The sequence below is a fragment of the Pan paniscus genome, chromosome 2 (genome assembly GCF_029289425.2).
Source record: "Pan paniscus chromosome 2, NHGRI_mPanPan1-v2.0_pri, whole genome shotgun sequence".
NCBI lineage: Eukaryota > Metazoa > Chordata > Mammalia > Primates > Hominidae > Pan > Pan paniscus.
The window spans coordinates 43,981,437-43,997,055 of NC_085926.1; the positions used below are offsets into that span (position 1 = coordinate 43,981,437).

At 42.6% G+C, this 15,619-nt stretch overlaps 1 long non-coding RNA gene across 1 annotated transcript; it reads right to left on the reverse strand.

The window, feature by feature from the left end:
* Window positions 1–6,360: 6,360 nt before the first annotated feature.
* LOC129397393 (uncharacterized) lies at window positions 6,361–14,019 on the reverse strand. The gene is made up of 2 exons (XR_008624726.2): window positions 7,225–14,019; window positions 6,361–7,175 (listed from the first exon to the last, which is right to left on the reverse strand). It is a non-coding gene; the product is annotated as an uncharacterized LOC129397393 (long non-coding RNA).
* Between the last annotated feature and the right edge of the window lie 1,600 nt (window positions 14,020–15,619).

The following is a 15,619-nucleotide window of genomic DNA, read 5'->3' on the forward strand; positions in this document are numbered from 1 at the left end:
ACTGTAGCCTCTGCCTCCCGGGTTCAAGCGATTCTCCCACCTCAGCCTCTTGAGTAGCTGGGATTATAGACGCCCACCATTATGCCCGGCTAATTTTTGTGTTTTTAGTAAAGGCCGGGTTTCACCATGTTGGCCAGGCTGGCCTCGAATGAAGACCTGCACAGTTACTGTCTGTGGGAAATCAGCTCACGTAACTGGACCTTTTCATCAGTGCGCCTTTCCTGTCCTGTCCCTGGAATTGCGAGGTGTCCCCCATGTCTGGTTGTCCTTGCTTTCCCACACTTTTCTTGAGATCGCTGCCCTTTTTCTAGGGGAGTATGAAGTAGGCTCCCCAAGCCCATGGCGGCTCCTGGGTGGGGTCGGATCTCAGCCTGACCTGATGTCTGAGCAAGGGTGAGGCCAGCACAATGGACAGACACAATGTGGCTGTGGGCTGTAGGGTGCACCTTGTTTGGTGGGTATAGGAAGCTTTTAGGGTACTGGCTTTCAGCCACTCTGCCTCAATAATTAAATAGTCCCTCCTCCCCCAGTGTCTCATGGTGAGGTTGCAGGGATAAGAGGGAGTTCGCTTTTTGGCCTTCTTCAATATTATCCCTTTAAGGAACATTAGACATTATGGTAGAAAAACCAAAAATCAAAGATGACATTCTAGTTCAGATCTTTTTTAAAAGAGGGAAGGTATGACTATAAAATCCCACACAGTAAATGTACTCATAGCTACAGGGACTTAATATTCTTTTTATTTGAAGGTAAACTTCAATTTCTCATTATTTAAATTCGGAAATCTTAGGCTGTCGCCAACATTTCAGACAATTTACTGTTTTACAAAATAATGATAATAAGACAACAGTAAGGTGATCCTGAATGATTCTCTAACTGTATGTTACATTAAAAAAAATTGTTTAGAGGCTGGGCGTGGTGGCTCACACCTGTAATCCCAGCACTTTGGGAGGCTAAAACAGGCTGAGCCCAGGAGTTTGAGACATGCCTGAGCAACATGGAGAAACCCCATCTCTATGAAAAATACAAAAAGACTAGCTGGGCGTAGTAGTGCACACCTGTAGTTCCAGCTACTCAGGAGGTTGAAGTGGGAGGATTGCTTGAGCCCAGGAGGTCAAGCCATGATCACGCCACTGCACTCCAACCTGAGTGACAGAGCAAGACGCTGCCTCAAATAATAATAACAATAGTAATAATAGTTTAGAAACAAGGTTTTTTTTTTCATGGAGAAATTTCTCTTGTAAAATTCTAAAATGATTCTGAAGGCTTTTCTCTCTTTCCCTCTTGTCTTTCATTTTCCAATCAGATTGCAGAGGCCATTCCTTTTAGGCTTTTAGTCAGCAGTTTTGATATTCTTCAAATCCAGTATCCAGCTTTTGTGTCTTGGGGTTGGAGTCAAAGGCTCTGTTGTGATGTTTTTCTGTTCCACAGCAACCACCATGCCCTTTGGAGAGTGCAGTGCCTTAGCGAATGCCTCATTTCTATAACATCACCACTTTTTACAAGAGCTATGCGGCACACATTCATTTTTTACTATGTGTTTTTCTCTAATTCTAAAAGGAATATATGTTCATTTTAGACAATTTGGAAAATACAGAAAATTGTGAAGGAAAGAGAAGCACCAACCATAGTCATACCCCTTAGGGATATGACTGATAATCCCTTCACCTATATGAGCCATAAATTCGAGGTCAGCCCTACATACAGATTTATATCCTGTTTTCTTCCCACTTTTCCTTTTATTTTGAGCATGTTCTCACATTAAGCATCCTCTCTGAACACAAAATGTTAATAGATAAATAATATTCTACCATTTGGAGCTACCTGATACCTGAATTTATTTAATTGTTCACCTACTGCTGAATGTTTAAGTTGTTTCTGTTTATCACAAGAATGAATAGTGGTTGTTCATTGTTAGTAAATCTTCATGCATGTCTCTAGCTATGTGCATCTGCTCCTGTAACTTTTTAAATTGAGGTCTATTGTGCGAGCAATAAAACACAGAGACCGTTAGTGTACGTACTTACATATGGACACACCTATGTGATATGCCACATCAAAGGCTCCTTTTACATTTCCCTATACATTAATTTTGCATTCGTTTATGGGTATTCAAATACAAGCAGCTGCTGGGGACTTTTTATGTATGATCTCATTTTATGCTTGTGGGCACCCTCTGATGGAGATATAGCTGTCCCACCTTTCCAGCTGAGAACTTTAAGACTCTCAGCACCTGAACAGGTTGCCCAAGGTCATGTAGCAAGTCAGGGTGAAGTCAGAATTGGACTCGAGTTTTGCCTGCACCCAGAATTTTAATTCTGCATATTTTCTCTTAGATAATTAAAAATAAAAGCTGCCAATATCCTTTGATAGGACAGGAAACCATTGGATTTCATTTCGTTTGTTTTTTCCTTTACGACTACACTTGGGGATCAGTAACCGGCCACATACCTTCTCCTGTTTGTAGCTTATGTTTAAAATCGGCAGAGAATTGGCATTGCTGCTTTCTGGTTTTGGTCATGCATTTTGCTCAGGGCTGGAAGGCACCGTTGGCTGTCATCGAGTTACAAGCCCTCACCTACCCACTCACACCCCTCCCACAGACTCAGGCTTTCCCCAGTTCTGTTACCAGAGAGGAACACTTCTGAGCACAGAAGCTGATGACAGCCACTTAGCAAGTTGTCTTGGGCTCTGTTGCCAAAGCACAGGGAGAGACAACCTCAGTTAAGGTGCACAATTTAGATGGGAGGCATGGGAGAAACTTCTGGTCCATTTTTCCAGCTTGCCCGATTTACAAAGCTGACACTGAGCCCAGTTGTCTGCCTGGGGAGACAGGCCATTAAGAGCAGGCCTGAGACTGAAACCCAAGGATGTCTGCCTCCCAGCATCTCATCGGGTCAGTGGACATACATTTAGGGTAGAGGGTCCGGGCCTGTCAGATGTCACCGCTGCCTCTTGAGGACACAACCTGATTAAAGGCAGTCAGGTTGAATGGCATCCCAAGTGCATTCCCACTGATGGGAAATTTAACAAGATGGAAAAAATTGTCTTACCCAGAACTCCTCAGTGTATGTGGTTAGGAGGACTTCTAGGGCAAGGCATTTGGGGTAGGATGCAGTGAGGGCTCGCCAGCCCCTCAAGGAGCAGGCTGGATTAGGTAATCCATGAACTGGCATCCAAGGTGTGTGAGGCCAATTAACCCCAGGGCTCTGGTTCACTACATGGGTTGTGCAAGTTTGGGGCCAGCGTTGCATGGCGATAGGGCCGTCTGCACCCAGTAATTCAGACAGAGCAGCAGGGTTTGAGGCCTGGTTTAAGTATGAGCAAGTTGCCCTCCTTCTAAACCAGCCCCCCTCATTCCAGCTCAGAGCCTGTGTGTGCCCAGGAGGATGTGTTTTCTTCGGGTCCTTTCGTCCTCTCTGGGAAGTAGAGCCAGGTGTTAGGAGGGTGGTCACCGAACCACCTGTGCCTCTCAGCTAGTTCCTGTCTTCTCGGTGGGGCTGATGGGAATGATGATAATACCACCTTGGGGAAGTGGAGAGAATTAAATGTGTTAGTGGCTACAGAGCATGTACAGTGGTGCCCAACCCAGTAAATGGTAACTATTGGCTTTTATTTTCTTCTCAACTGTTTCTGACCCTTAATTCTTTTACATTCCATTTTTTCCTTGTTTCTTTCTCTGATGCCTTTCACACTATTAGACTTCTCTGCCAGTGTTTCTGATAGAAGACTTAAACCGTGATGCTCTGTGAAATTTGTATTATTTTACTTAGAGTTAAGCTTCCTCCCATTTTTTCATGTTTTTCCATAATATTTTGCATTTTTCTGTTGTAGGACTTAAAGCCTTGGTTTAAGAGTTGCAGTCTCTCACTAGACAATGCTCCTGCAAGGCAGGAACTGCTGGATCCCCAGTGCTTAGCCAAGATTCTGGCCTAGAGCAAGTGCTAGCAAATGCTTATTGAGTCAATAATTTTCCTTACAAATAACCCTTAGAAAGACAAGGTCACTGATTGCTGGTGGATGTCCTCAGGTCATCCACGGAGACACTTCTTTGCAGCATTATGTTATCACTGTCAGTGGCCACCCCTTCCTTCTTTCCCCTGGACTGGCTTACTTCTGAAGTCCTTTTCTTTTCTTTCTTTCCTTTTTTTCTGAGACTGGGTCTCATTCTGTCACCCAGGCAGGAGCGACGTGGTGCAAACATGGCTCACTGCAGCCTCGACCTCCCCTGGCACATTTTATCCTCCCAGCTCAGCCTCCTGAGTAGCCAGGTCTGTAGGCACATGTCGCCGTGCCCTGCTAATTTTTATACTTTTGGTAGAGATGAAGTTTCACCATGTTGCCCAGGCTGGTCTCGAACTCTTGACTTCAAGCAATCCACCTGCCTTGGCCTCCCAAAGTGTTGGGATTATAGGCGTGAGCCACTGTGCCTGGCCTGAAGTCCTTTTCTTAGCATAAGTGACTTTCCTCTGCTGCAGATGAAAAAAATAATGTTTTTCTTCCATCTCTTCTATTCCTTTGCTCTAAAGGCAAAGAGAGAAGAAGATGCCAAGAGCAAAACCTGCACTAAAGACGTCTGTTTTCTCTTTCTAGCCTGGGACTTGGAGGTAGTAAGAAACCAGCCTGTGTTTTTTCCCCTTCTGGTTTGTAGCATCTCTGAGAAGTGGACAGAAAGTCAGCATTCCTTATTTGTTGAACTGGCTGCTAGAATAAAGGATATGGGGCACCATGGGGTCAGTGGAACTTGCCTACCTCAGCACCTTAGAGCTCATGCCGGCTCATCTTCTCTTGCCCTTCTGGTGTGAGTCAGTCATCTGGGAAATTCTGATTTCACAGCTGGGCTACTGGTAGAATTGACTGCTGTCACAGATTAAAGAAGAAGGTGTTTAGTCATCTCAATAAATGTATGAAGAGCTTTTGATAGAAATTTGACACCTACTCCCAATTCTTAAAAAGGTTATTTCCAATGTGATGAGAGGGCCTAATAAAGGGCATCTACCAAAAACATACAGTGTACATCCTGAATGGTGAAACACGCAGAAATACGGCAAAGGTGCCCAACTTCACCACTTCTTTCTAGCATTGTGTACTGGGAGTCCCAGCCACTACGACACAACAGGGAAAAGAAATAAGGGGCATAAAGATTAGAAAGGGAAGAAATTTCATGTTTTTCAAACCATGTGGTAGTCTACTTAGAAAACCCAATATAATCTAAATGATTAGAACTATTCTGTTAATTTAAAAAGTTTGATGGATACCAGTTTGATAGCACTAAGTATTTGCAGCTTCTTAGTAGAAAATGAAATGTAAAAGATTTTATTCTAAATACTAAGAAACTCAAAAATAAATCTAATAACAAGTAAGATGTGTATAGAGATAACTTTAAAATTTTTTGAAAGCCAAGAGAGAATGACTAAATAAATGGCAATATAAATGAATCCTGTAAAAATGGCAAGTTTCCCCAGATTAATATGTTAATTCAGTAAAATTTCAACAAAAGCATCAAAAAAGTTTTTCACAGGATTTAACAAGGAATCCTAAGGTTCTTGTAGAAGACTAAAGGGCCAAGAAAAACCAAGACAAAGAATAAAGAAGATAGTCTTGCCCAATGAAATAGGTTTTTCTTTTTTTCATAAGGATATTTTTTAATATGGTATTTTTCAGAGATCAACATGTCATATTTGGTTTCTCTAGTCTGACCTTCTGGCCTAGGGTCACATCTGAGTTATATTTCAGAGGTGGCATTGTCAATCAGTGGGAAAAGGGAGCCAAGTCAGTTTACTGTGCTAGAAAGACTGATTTTTTATATAGGGAAACATGAAAGTAGATAGCTTTCTCATATCTCACAACAAAAATAAATTCCAGATGGATCTAAGACCTAAATGTGAAAGACAAAGTTTTAAAATGTTTACAAAAAAACAGGCAAATTTTTTATGACCTCAGGGAGGGAAAGATTTCTTACACGAGACACATACAAAAAGCACAAAGATAAACGGAAAAAATTAATAATTTTCATAACATAAAAGTTAAAACTTATGAATGACAGTAGAAACCATTTTTAAGAGGTGGAAATACAAGACCTTCATTGGGAGAAGATATTTTCAACATGTAACAAAAAACTAATTCAGGCTACCCAAAGACCTCCCAGGATTCAATAAGAAAATCACTAACAAACAGTCCAGGTGCAGTGGCTCACGCCTGTAATCCCAGCACTCTGGGAGGCCGAGGCGGGCGGATCACCTGAGGTCAGGAGTTCAACACCAGCCTGGTCAACATGGTGAAACCCCGTCTATATTAAAAAATACAAAAAATTAGCTGGGCGTGGTGGCAGGTGCCTGCAATCCCAGCTACTCAGGAGGCTGAGACAGGAGAATTTATTGAACTTGAGAGGCGGAGGTTGCAGTGAGCCGAGATCGTGCCATTGCACTCCAGCCTGGGCAACAGGAGTGAAACTCCATCTCAATAAAAAAAAGAAAGAAAAGAAAATCACTAACAAACCAGTAGAGAGATGGCCAAAGTACAGACAAAAGCTCTTTGCAGAAAAGGAAAACTGAATAATCCATAAACATGAAAAGATGCTCAATTAGTAATCAGGAAAATACACATTAAAGCCTCCAAAAGCAACCATTTCACAGCCAACAGATTAGTTAACATGTTGACATCTGACAAAACTGAGAGGAAGCACTGAAGTAGAACCTCATACCTGGATGGCAGGCTTTTAAATTCAGACGGAGCTGCAGCGTCTAGCAAATCTGAAGACTACCCACTACCCAGCAACTCCATTTTGGTTTTCTACTCTGGAGAAACTCCTCTATTTGCACAAGAAGATGCACCAAGATGTCAATCACAGCACCTGTGACAGGAAAAAAAAAAATGGAAAACAACCTGAATATCCATCTGTAGGAGATTAAGACATACTTTATGGCACCTCTATTCAATGCAATTCAGAGTGTCTGTTAAAATGATAGGGATCAATATGGGTAAACCCCAAAATTGTAGTGGTGACTGCAATGATGCCATTTATAAAAGAAACTTTTGTAGGTATATGGGGTTTAGCTATATGCAATACATATGTGTAGGTAAAATATGTAGGTAAAAAGGTGGATATTGGCCAATTCTTATCGTTCAACCTAATACATATGTAATATAAATACTAAAAAGGAAGGGAAGGTTACCTTCCAACTTCACAATAGCGATTGCTTTTGGAGAGGAAGGGAAGATTACCTTCCAACTTCACAATAGCGATTGCTTTTGGAGAGGGAGGGAGAGGAATGAAGTCAGTTAAAACCTGCAAAGGGAGTTTCAAATGTGTCTGTAAAGTTTGATTTAGCACAGAAAACTGGAGCATGTGGCAAAACGTGAACATTTGTGGAAGCTGAGTTGTGGGTACTTGGGTATTTTTTACTTTATTCCATGTACCTTTCTCTGTATTTAAAATATTCATAAGTCACAAAGAAAACAAAAGGGATTCATTGGCACGGAAGGTCAGTGACAAGAGTGCATGCAGATGTGGTTTCATGTAAGTTCTTGTTCTCCTTTTGTGCTTCATTCTCAGACAAAAGGCAAGGTAGGTGCAGTCACTGCTGGCCTGGCCACTGAATGCAATAACAGCCAAAGGAGGAGGGGGACTTCTGGTGTCTCCTGGAAGAATGAGGGACCATCTTTCCCAGAAGCCCCTAGAAAACTTCTGCTGTAGTCCCACTGGTCCAGGGTAGGTTATATGTCCAATCCTAAACCTAACCATGGGGCCAGGAGAATGCCAGCAGTGATGGCTGAGGCCTGTATTCCCAAGCCAATCATGCATAAGGGGATAGGCTCACTCTTAGATGTGATAGGTCCTTGGGAGAAGCTGTAGGTGAAGATCGGGTGAGTTGTGTAGGGGGCAGGGATGGATACATAAGAAAGCTAGCTTTCTGTTAGAGGAGAGGGGAAATGGATGCTGAGTAGGAAACCAACCCAACAGTGTCTACCAAAGGAAAGACTGTCAGAGGTGAGATCCAAGTGTAAGGGACTGTGTGTTTTAAGTGGAAACCTATGTCATCAGATTGCTTTTTAAATAATTGAATGAATTTACATTTCCACCAGTGATGTTGAGCCATACCCAGCCTGACCCACCAGCAGTGGGATTTCTCACCTATCAGATTGGTAAAAATTAAAAAGAGTGACAGCGATAGCATATCGTTGCTGTGACTTGTGTTTCCCTGACAACCCCTAAGGTTGGGCATCCTTCCTTGTGTTTGTTGGCCATTTGAATGTGCTCTTCTGTGGACTATCAATTCATGAATCTTGCCAAAACAAGAATTCTTGTCAAGCTTTTAGACTGCATAGGATTTGAATATGTTTTAAAGGCATTCTCTGAGCTGGGAGGTGAAAAGTGATTATCCATATCTGGAAGCAGCTTGGTGTGTTGGTAATAAGAATTATTCAACAACCAAGATACCCAAGATTCTTATCCTCGGTACTCTGCCCTGGTCACTTGTCACATTAGGGAACCGAGGCCCAAAGAAGGAAGGCATTTTACATATGCCTATATGTAAAATGAAAGGGCTGCACCGTTATTTGTAAGGGGCTTTCCAGCTGTGGTACTTCGTGCTACTGCTTTGGACAGGATTGCAGAACTCTGTCTGCCCTTGACTCTGGAAGTTCAAGTCTTCCCCTCCTACCTTGTAGTGATCCCTCACTGAATAAGGTGATCTCTGTGACTGGAGCCCACCATTCTGGGCAAACTGGAGTCCTTGACTCAATCTGTAGTGCTCAACTGGGTTTTTGTTCCATCTTGGATTTCTTAGTCAGGAAAAAAAAGCTTTTGTCCATTTCAGCCTCCTCTCCTTGCTCCAAGTTGTTCCATGTAGGGTACAGGTGGGAGATTCTGGTTCTGGAGGTAGAAGATAACTTTATTTATATTTTCAAAGTAGCCATATAAAAGCAAAGCCTGACTTTAGGACCAGTGTTTGATGTCAAAGCAGCAAGGCAACAAACTTTCATTAAGTTACCTCCAATGTTTACTTGCGAATTTTGGAAGAAGCCTGCCAGTGTTTGAGGATTGTGAAAATCCACTTGGCATCATCTTCATTGACATCTGGACGGGCAAAACGCAGGTTATGAAAGTCAGCTGGCTGGCACATGCAGGGTGAGTGTTTGGGGCTGGATATGATGAGGGGATTTCGCTGGGTTAGGAAGCTAACTCTGGTGCTTCTGAGTACCTAGAAGCGGCCAGTAGAGAGCAGAGCACCAGCTGTCCTCTTCTCCCCACGTGGCTATGTGTCCAGGGCACATTAAATGATGGGCCAGTCCTACCAAGGGTAACTCCTACCTTCTTGCCTCCCACAGCCGCTAGACACAGCCCTGCTTTTGGTATAGGGACTTCATGGAGTTGAGCCCTTTCTGCAGCATGGAGAAAACCTTCCTCAGAGTTCCTACCTGTTACCTTCCTACAGACTAGAACATGCAGAGAATTCCAGTAATTTCCAACCCATAAACCTCACCACCCTGTAGCCAACATGCAAACCTCCCTTCTTAGTGTCACCGAAGCATGCCACTCAGAATGGCAGATGGCAGGTCATTCCAACCAATAGGCGTGGGTTTCTGGGCCAGAAACTCTGAGGAATATGCTGCCTTTTCCTTAATGGCTATAAGGACAGGGGAAACCAGAGAAGTCGTTTTTGTGGTATTTCATGAGCATGCACGGTGCTGTTATTTTCCTGGTTTTAACATAATAGGACTTGTTGCTTTATGTTTTCATATATTCTTCTTGAGAAATCAAAGTCATTCTTTGTATATAGTGGTTTCCATTGAAACATTATCCAGCACACATTTCTAGACATCTGTAGTCAGTTTCTCAAGGTAGTGTTCAGTTATGATACCCATAAAAAGTGAGACCCCTTTAACTTGGTTCTCTCCAAAGCTTAAACTCATATTGTTCACTATAACAGATGTCCACAGAGTGTGCACCATGTCCAGATAGCTGTGCTCAGCACTGGATTAATTCTGATCAATTAAAAGGTGATTCTGCCCCATTATTAATGATTTAGAATTTGATATCTTCATATAGAAGAACAAAGATTATATTTTAACCTATCTTAGCAGATACATTATTTTTGGGTATTTTCTTTTTTCACATTGGTAATCTTTTTTTTTCTTTTCAAATCCAGTCATGCTTTAAAAAAGTAAGGAAGGAGGCCAGGCGCAGTGGCTCACGCCTGTAATCCCAACACTTTGGGAGGCCAAGGTGGGCGGATCACCTGTTAGGTCAGGAGATTGAGACCATCCTGGCTAACACGGTGAAGCCCCGTCTCTACTGAAACCCCGTCTCTACTAAAAATACAAAAAATTAGCTGGGCGTGGTGGTGGGTACCTGTAGTCCCAGCTGCTCTGGAGGCTGAGGCAGGAGAATGGTGTGAACCCAGGAGGCGGAGCTTGCAGTGACCTGAGATCTGGCCACTGCACTCCAGCCTGGGCGACACAGCGAGACTCCATCTCAAAAAAAAAAAAAAAAAAAAAAAAAGTAAGGAAGGAGACTCTGTGTCCTACTTAAAATCTAGTTTCCTCACTGCCTGCAGGGTAGAATGAAAATGCCTTAGCTTGCGTGGTGCTTCCCAGGCAGGCAACCTTTTCCTTTGGGCCTAAGCACTTTGTACTTGTCACCCTTCCCAGTCACACTGTGCTTCTGTGCACCCCACGAGCTGATTGCTGTGCTGGGAATGGCCCTCCAGCCCCAGCTGCACAGGCTGACCAGTTCCCTCACCCATCACTACCTGGCCCCAAGGGCCAGGCCACCACCGAAACCTTTCTGCACCCATATTAAGCATTCCTCCACAACCTCCTGCAACGTGTTCAGACCCTCATGAGAGCACCCTAGGTTGAGGTTCTCTGCTCACCTTCTTTTTTTCTCACTGGTCTGTGAGCTCTTTGAAGTTAGAAGGCATCATTACTTTCATCTGTCTTTCCAGCATCTAGTAAAAATAAATAAATAAATAAAGCCTCTAAAACAAACCACTAGAACATACAGGCTTACGTCTATACCTCAATAATGAACTTCAGGCTATCAAGTGATCATTCATTTGCTCATTCATTCTTCAGCAGAGGGACTGTGTTCTTGCTTTCTGCTAGCACTGGATGTTAGATGAGGTGCTGGGAACCCCAGACACTCTTAGAGCTTCTACTTGGCAAAGATGGAATTGAAGGTTAACAGACATTTTATGAGACTTGGTTTTGGAGTCACATTAGTTTAGGGTTGATTATTTTTTAAACTTCTAATCTCCCCAGAATTGAACTTAATGAGCTATCCCCTGTCACTCAGAACTTGTTTGGAGGAACTAGAAAACCATGCAGATTCTCAGCATTTTTTATTCACGATTTTAAAGGCAAATCTGGATGTGGCATTACACCGAGGTGTTTTTAGCTTTCCTGAATGTCCTAATTGACATCAGATTTTTATGAAAACATTCCAAAACCTATGATTATTACTCTGACCACTGTTTATATTTGAGTGCTGAGCAGAAAAAGAAGAATCACCAAAGCTTTTCTATTTAGTCATCTTCTAGACAAACCATATGAAAAAATAGGGAAGTGCTTCATTCGCAGAGGTTCCTTGGCCCTCAGCCAACTGTGAAGTCCCCAGTCACAGCCACCCTGAGCCTCTCTGTGGGAAGGGACTTTCAGCCCAGGAAAGAATGAGTTCCTGCTGGTGACCTGCCAGGTGCAGATGGTTGAGTCCACTGTACACATCTGGTTGGGGGTTTCCAAGGTGCTGGCTGGTGGAGCCCTTACGCATGCGAGGGGGTGAATGGTGGAGATTTCTGGATCCCTGCCCAGGAAGCCTCCCAGGTAGCAAATTAACATCAGCCATATTATGCTGGCCACTTTTTTCTCTCTGGTGTTTAAACTCTAGATCTCCAAAGTCAGGCACACACAAGATAACCCAGTGTGGTACAGGAAAAATACAGACCATTGGACTAGAACAGTTCCATTCTCATACATTTGATAATGGACTTAACATGTAAGTATACATGCACCCACTTTATGAATAAATATGCATAAGTCTGTGTTATGATTAGTCTCTTTTACCATTGAGGTCATGTGCTCAAACAAGTTTAGAGACTCTTTTGTTAGCCAGTCACCATTAATATAGAACAGAAAAGATTAATTTTTGGTGGAATGGATGAAAATATTAAGAGGTTTCAAACTAAGTATCAATTTTATAATCAATTTTAGAGACTCCTTTGTTAGCCAGTCACCATTAATATAGAACAGAGAAGATTAATTTTTGGTGGAATGGATGAAAATGTTAAGAGGCTTCAAACTAAGTATCAATTTTACAATCAAGTATGATAATCTTCCTTGCAGCATTGCATGGTATGTTGGCGTGAACTTGGTAGCCCTTGGGTTATTTCCTGCAGAAGTCTAAGGGTGTGAGATGTAACATTTTCCGTATATTGTTAGCCTCTGTATGTGCATAATAGAATGAAGAACTTTCTGAAGGGGGTACAACACAGCTAGTGTTATCATTCTATATCCAAAAATGGCAGAGGGAGAAAGTCAAAGGGACCACCATTAATATTTTGCTGTTTCAGTATTCTTTCTGTAAGTATTTGCATACATTTTTGGTTTACTAAATTATGATTATATTGAACAGTGTTTTATAATCCAGTTTTTTTCACTGTGTATTTTTCCTTGTCAAAGGGTGAGAATAAGACAATAGATTCATGATTGTGAAGGTCATTTTCGGTGGTTCGACCTCTTAGTTCTGAGACTCAGCCCCTGGAAAGTCTGCCCTTGTTGCTTGCACTTGCTTTGTAAATCCAAAAACCCAACTGCTTTGCAGGCAGAACTACAGCCTCCACATGCACCATGATTCAGGTAGACCAGGAGTGCCTTCTCCTTTCTGTATAAAAACACCTGAGAAAACCATATTGAGAAGAGAAGGCTTTGAAAGATGCATAGACTTGACCTGAACCTGGAAGTCCTCCCAGCCAGGCGGGACCTTAGGATCCCCAGGCTGAGCTGTAACCAGCTGTGCCAAGCAATGACCTACTTCTTCCAGTTCCAAGTTCTCCATCAAAAGAATTCTGACTGCTTCAGAGAAAATTCTTGTCCCTCTACCCCCACCACAGACATAGGCACTAGGTAATATTGACATGTGAAATAAACTTCCATGGGTATCCTTTGATTCCAACAAAACTAAGAACAAACATCTTGGATATGAAAATAAAGCATGAAGGTACTTAGTAACTGCCACCAGTATTAATAGGACACGATTAATGGGAACCACAAGGGCCATGGCATAGACAAAGTAGGCTGCCCACCATGAGCAGTTCCCTGGCAGTCACCGAAATTCACCCCCTTTCCCACTCCAGCAGGCTCGTCGGAATGCAAGGGATGTGATTATATGGGTAGACTTGGCAATGATATTTTTAGAAGCCAATCTTATTCTTAAAATTTTAACACATTATTAACTCTTATTAGTTTCAAGTTACTGTGTGATACAGCACTGTGCCTAAAAAATCTGGCTGTGAATGATATCTTCTGATTACTGGTGTCCACTGCTGATTCTCTGTAACCAGTGAAACCTGCTCCATCTCCATAGGGGAGGGCTTAGGACCTGGAGAAACCTTGCTAGATTTCTGCAACCTAGCTGGGGTCCAAAAGTATTGTTAGCATCCACATTTTTTATATACCGTTCAGTTAACAGCATGGACATGTTTGTGGAAAGCTTCAGATGCCCATTGCTCTGTTAAGCATCAGGTTCCCCGGATCAAAGGGGTAGGAGGGTCTTATGCAGTCTTCAGAATGGTCTCTGGGTTCCACCTTTATTAACCAAGGGAGGCTTGTGGCGGGGGTCGAGGAGGTGAGCCAGCCACCACACAAGCAGTTTTAGACCCTGTGTGACTTCCTTAGTTATCTGTGGAATGCAGTTTGGCAGGAAGGTTCTGGCTTGCAAATAATTCAAGTTTTATCAGTCATCTCTAGTGGCCAGTCCCTCCATTTTAATCACTTTAGAGCAACCCAAGAGGTCTTTGGTGAATGGTCATTTCAGTTCTTTGTAAATACTTCTGAATTGGAACATTTCTGTATGAACAGCCCAGATAAACAAAGGGCCCAGTGTATTGGGTTTTGTTGGTATTTTTACCAAGTTTGTTGAGCCAGCCTTCTTCATACAAGTCCATTCTTGGAATTCTAAACATGACTAATGGCAGACTTCTGAATGCTACCTATAAGAACAAAGCTTTTGTAATCGACTTTCTTTAGCAGTGACCCTAGGCTTGTGGTCCAAAAGCTGTTGATGAGGAAATTGCTTTCTGGGTTTGGCCTGGGGGATTTTCCTTGTCACAGTAGGGTGTGCAGAAGTGAGTTGCTGCCTGAGATCAGTGTTAGGAGGTTTGAGGTTGCATCTGATTGATTAGTAATGTCTTCCATGGGCATAGGTGGGAGTGATGACCTGCTCTCAATCTGTCACCCCACAGGCAACCTACCAATATAAGGTCTTACCCCACCAACACTTGAAGCCAGCCACTGGGGACTTCACAGCACCTTGGTGAGGGGTCCTGTTAGTGAGGGACTTAACTGAGATTACCAAAAATGAACCTCTGACCTCTGAGCAATGTCTGGCCAAAGCATTTCTTCTTTCCCAAATGGAAGATGCCTTTTCTACCTTGGAGTCTGTTTGCCTGGGTTTTCAAGGTCATTTCAGTAGTGCAAAAACTCTGCAGTTCTGTGAAATGTCTTCCAGATCCAAGCACTGAGTTGATTGGTGTTCTGTAGGCAGAACTGTCGGGTTTGATCAGGGCTTCCCCCACAAACCTTTCTCCATCAAAGATAAGAACTTTAATACAGATTAAACCCCACAGCAGCAAATTCCAGGAGACTCTCTAGGTTCATCACTTGTATTAGAACATGATGGCATCAAAGTATTGACCGGGGCTTAGAGATGTTAAACAGAGATCTTCTGGTAATAGTTTTTATAAGAGGATTTGATTTGGGGATAAAATTGATGATTTTGGCCAACTTGTGTCTTTGCTCTAACTTCTTTAAAACTAGAGTAAATAAGTAGATATTTTTATTTTATTTCCTTGTAATGAATATTTTTACATATCATTATATAAAGTCCCTTTTGGCTCTTGTCAGATTTTTCCTGCTTTTAAAGGAATTTTATCTATAATTTCATTCAATGTTATTTTTCAGTCTTCACACTTTAAGGATGACTTAACTCTTACAGGTTGGAATGCTTAATCCAATTTCAAATATCAACTTTAGTCCACTCAGAAATCAACGTGTCATTCAACCACTGAGATTCACATGTGAAAATGCAAGAGCTAATGGTGGAAGGGCGTGTGTCTACATGTGTGCTCTGTGGACCACGCTAAGTGGAGATTACCGGAGTGTAGAGAAGAGAGCATTTGGTGGGGACATTGGCACCCTCTGGGCATTTTTACATTTCTGTGACATCCGCACTGCCGCATGTCACAGAGGGGCAGTCAGTCAGCGCGAGGTGCTGCAGAACAGGCCATCCTGAGCAGAAAGCCAAAGTGGGCCCATTTGTTTCTTGGGACTTTCAAAGGGCACAGCCCCCACCTTTAGAAGTAAGTCGTTTGACTTGCTGGAACAATGGTGTGCAAAGAAC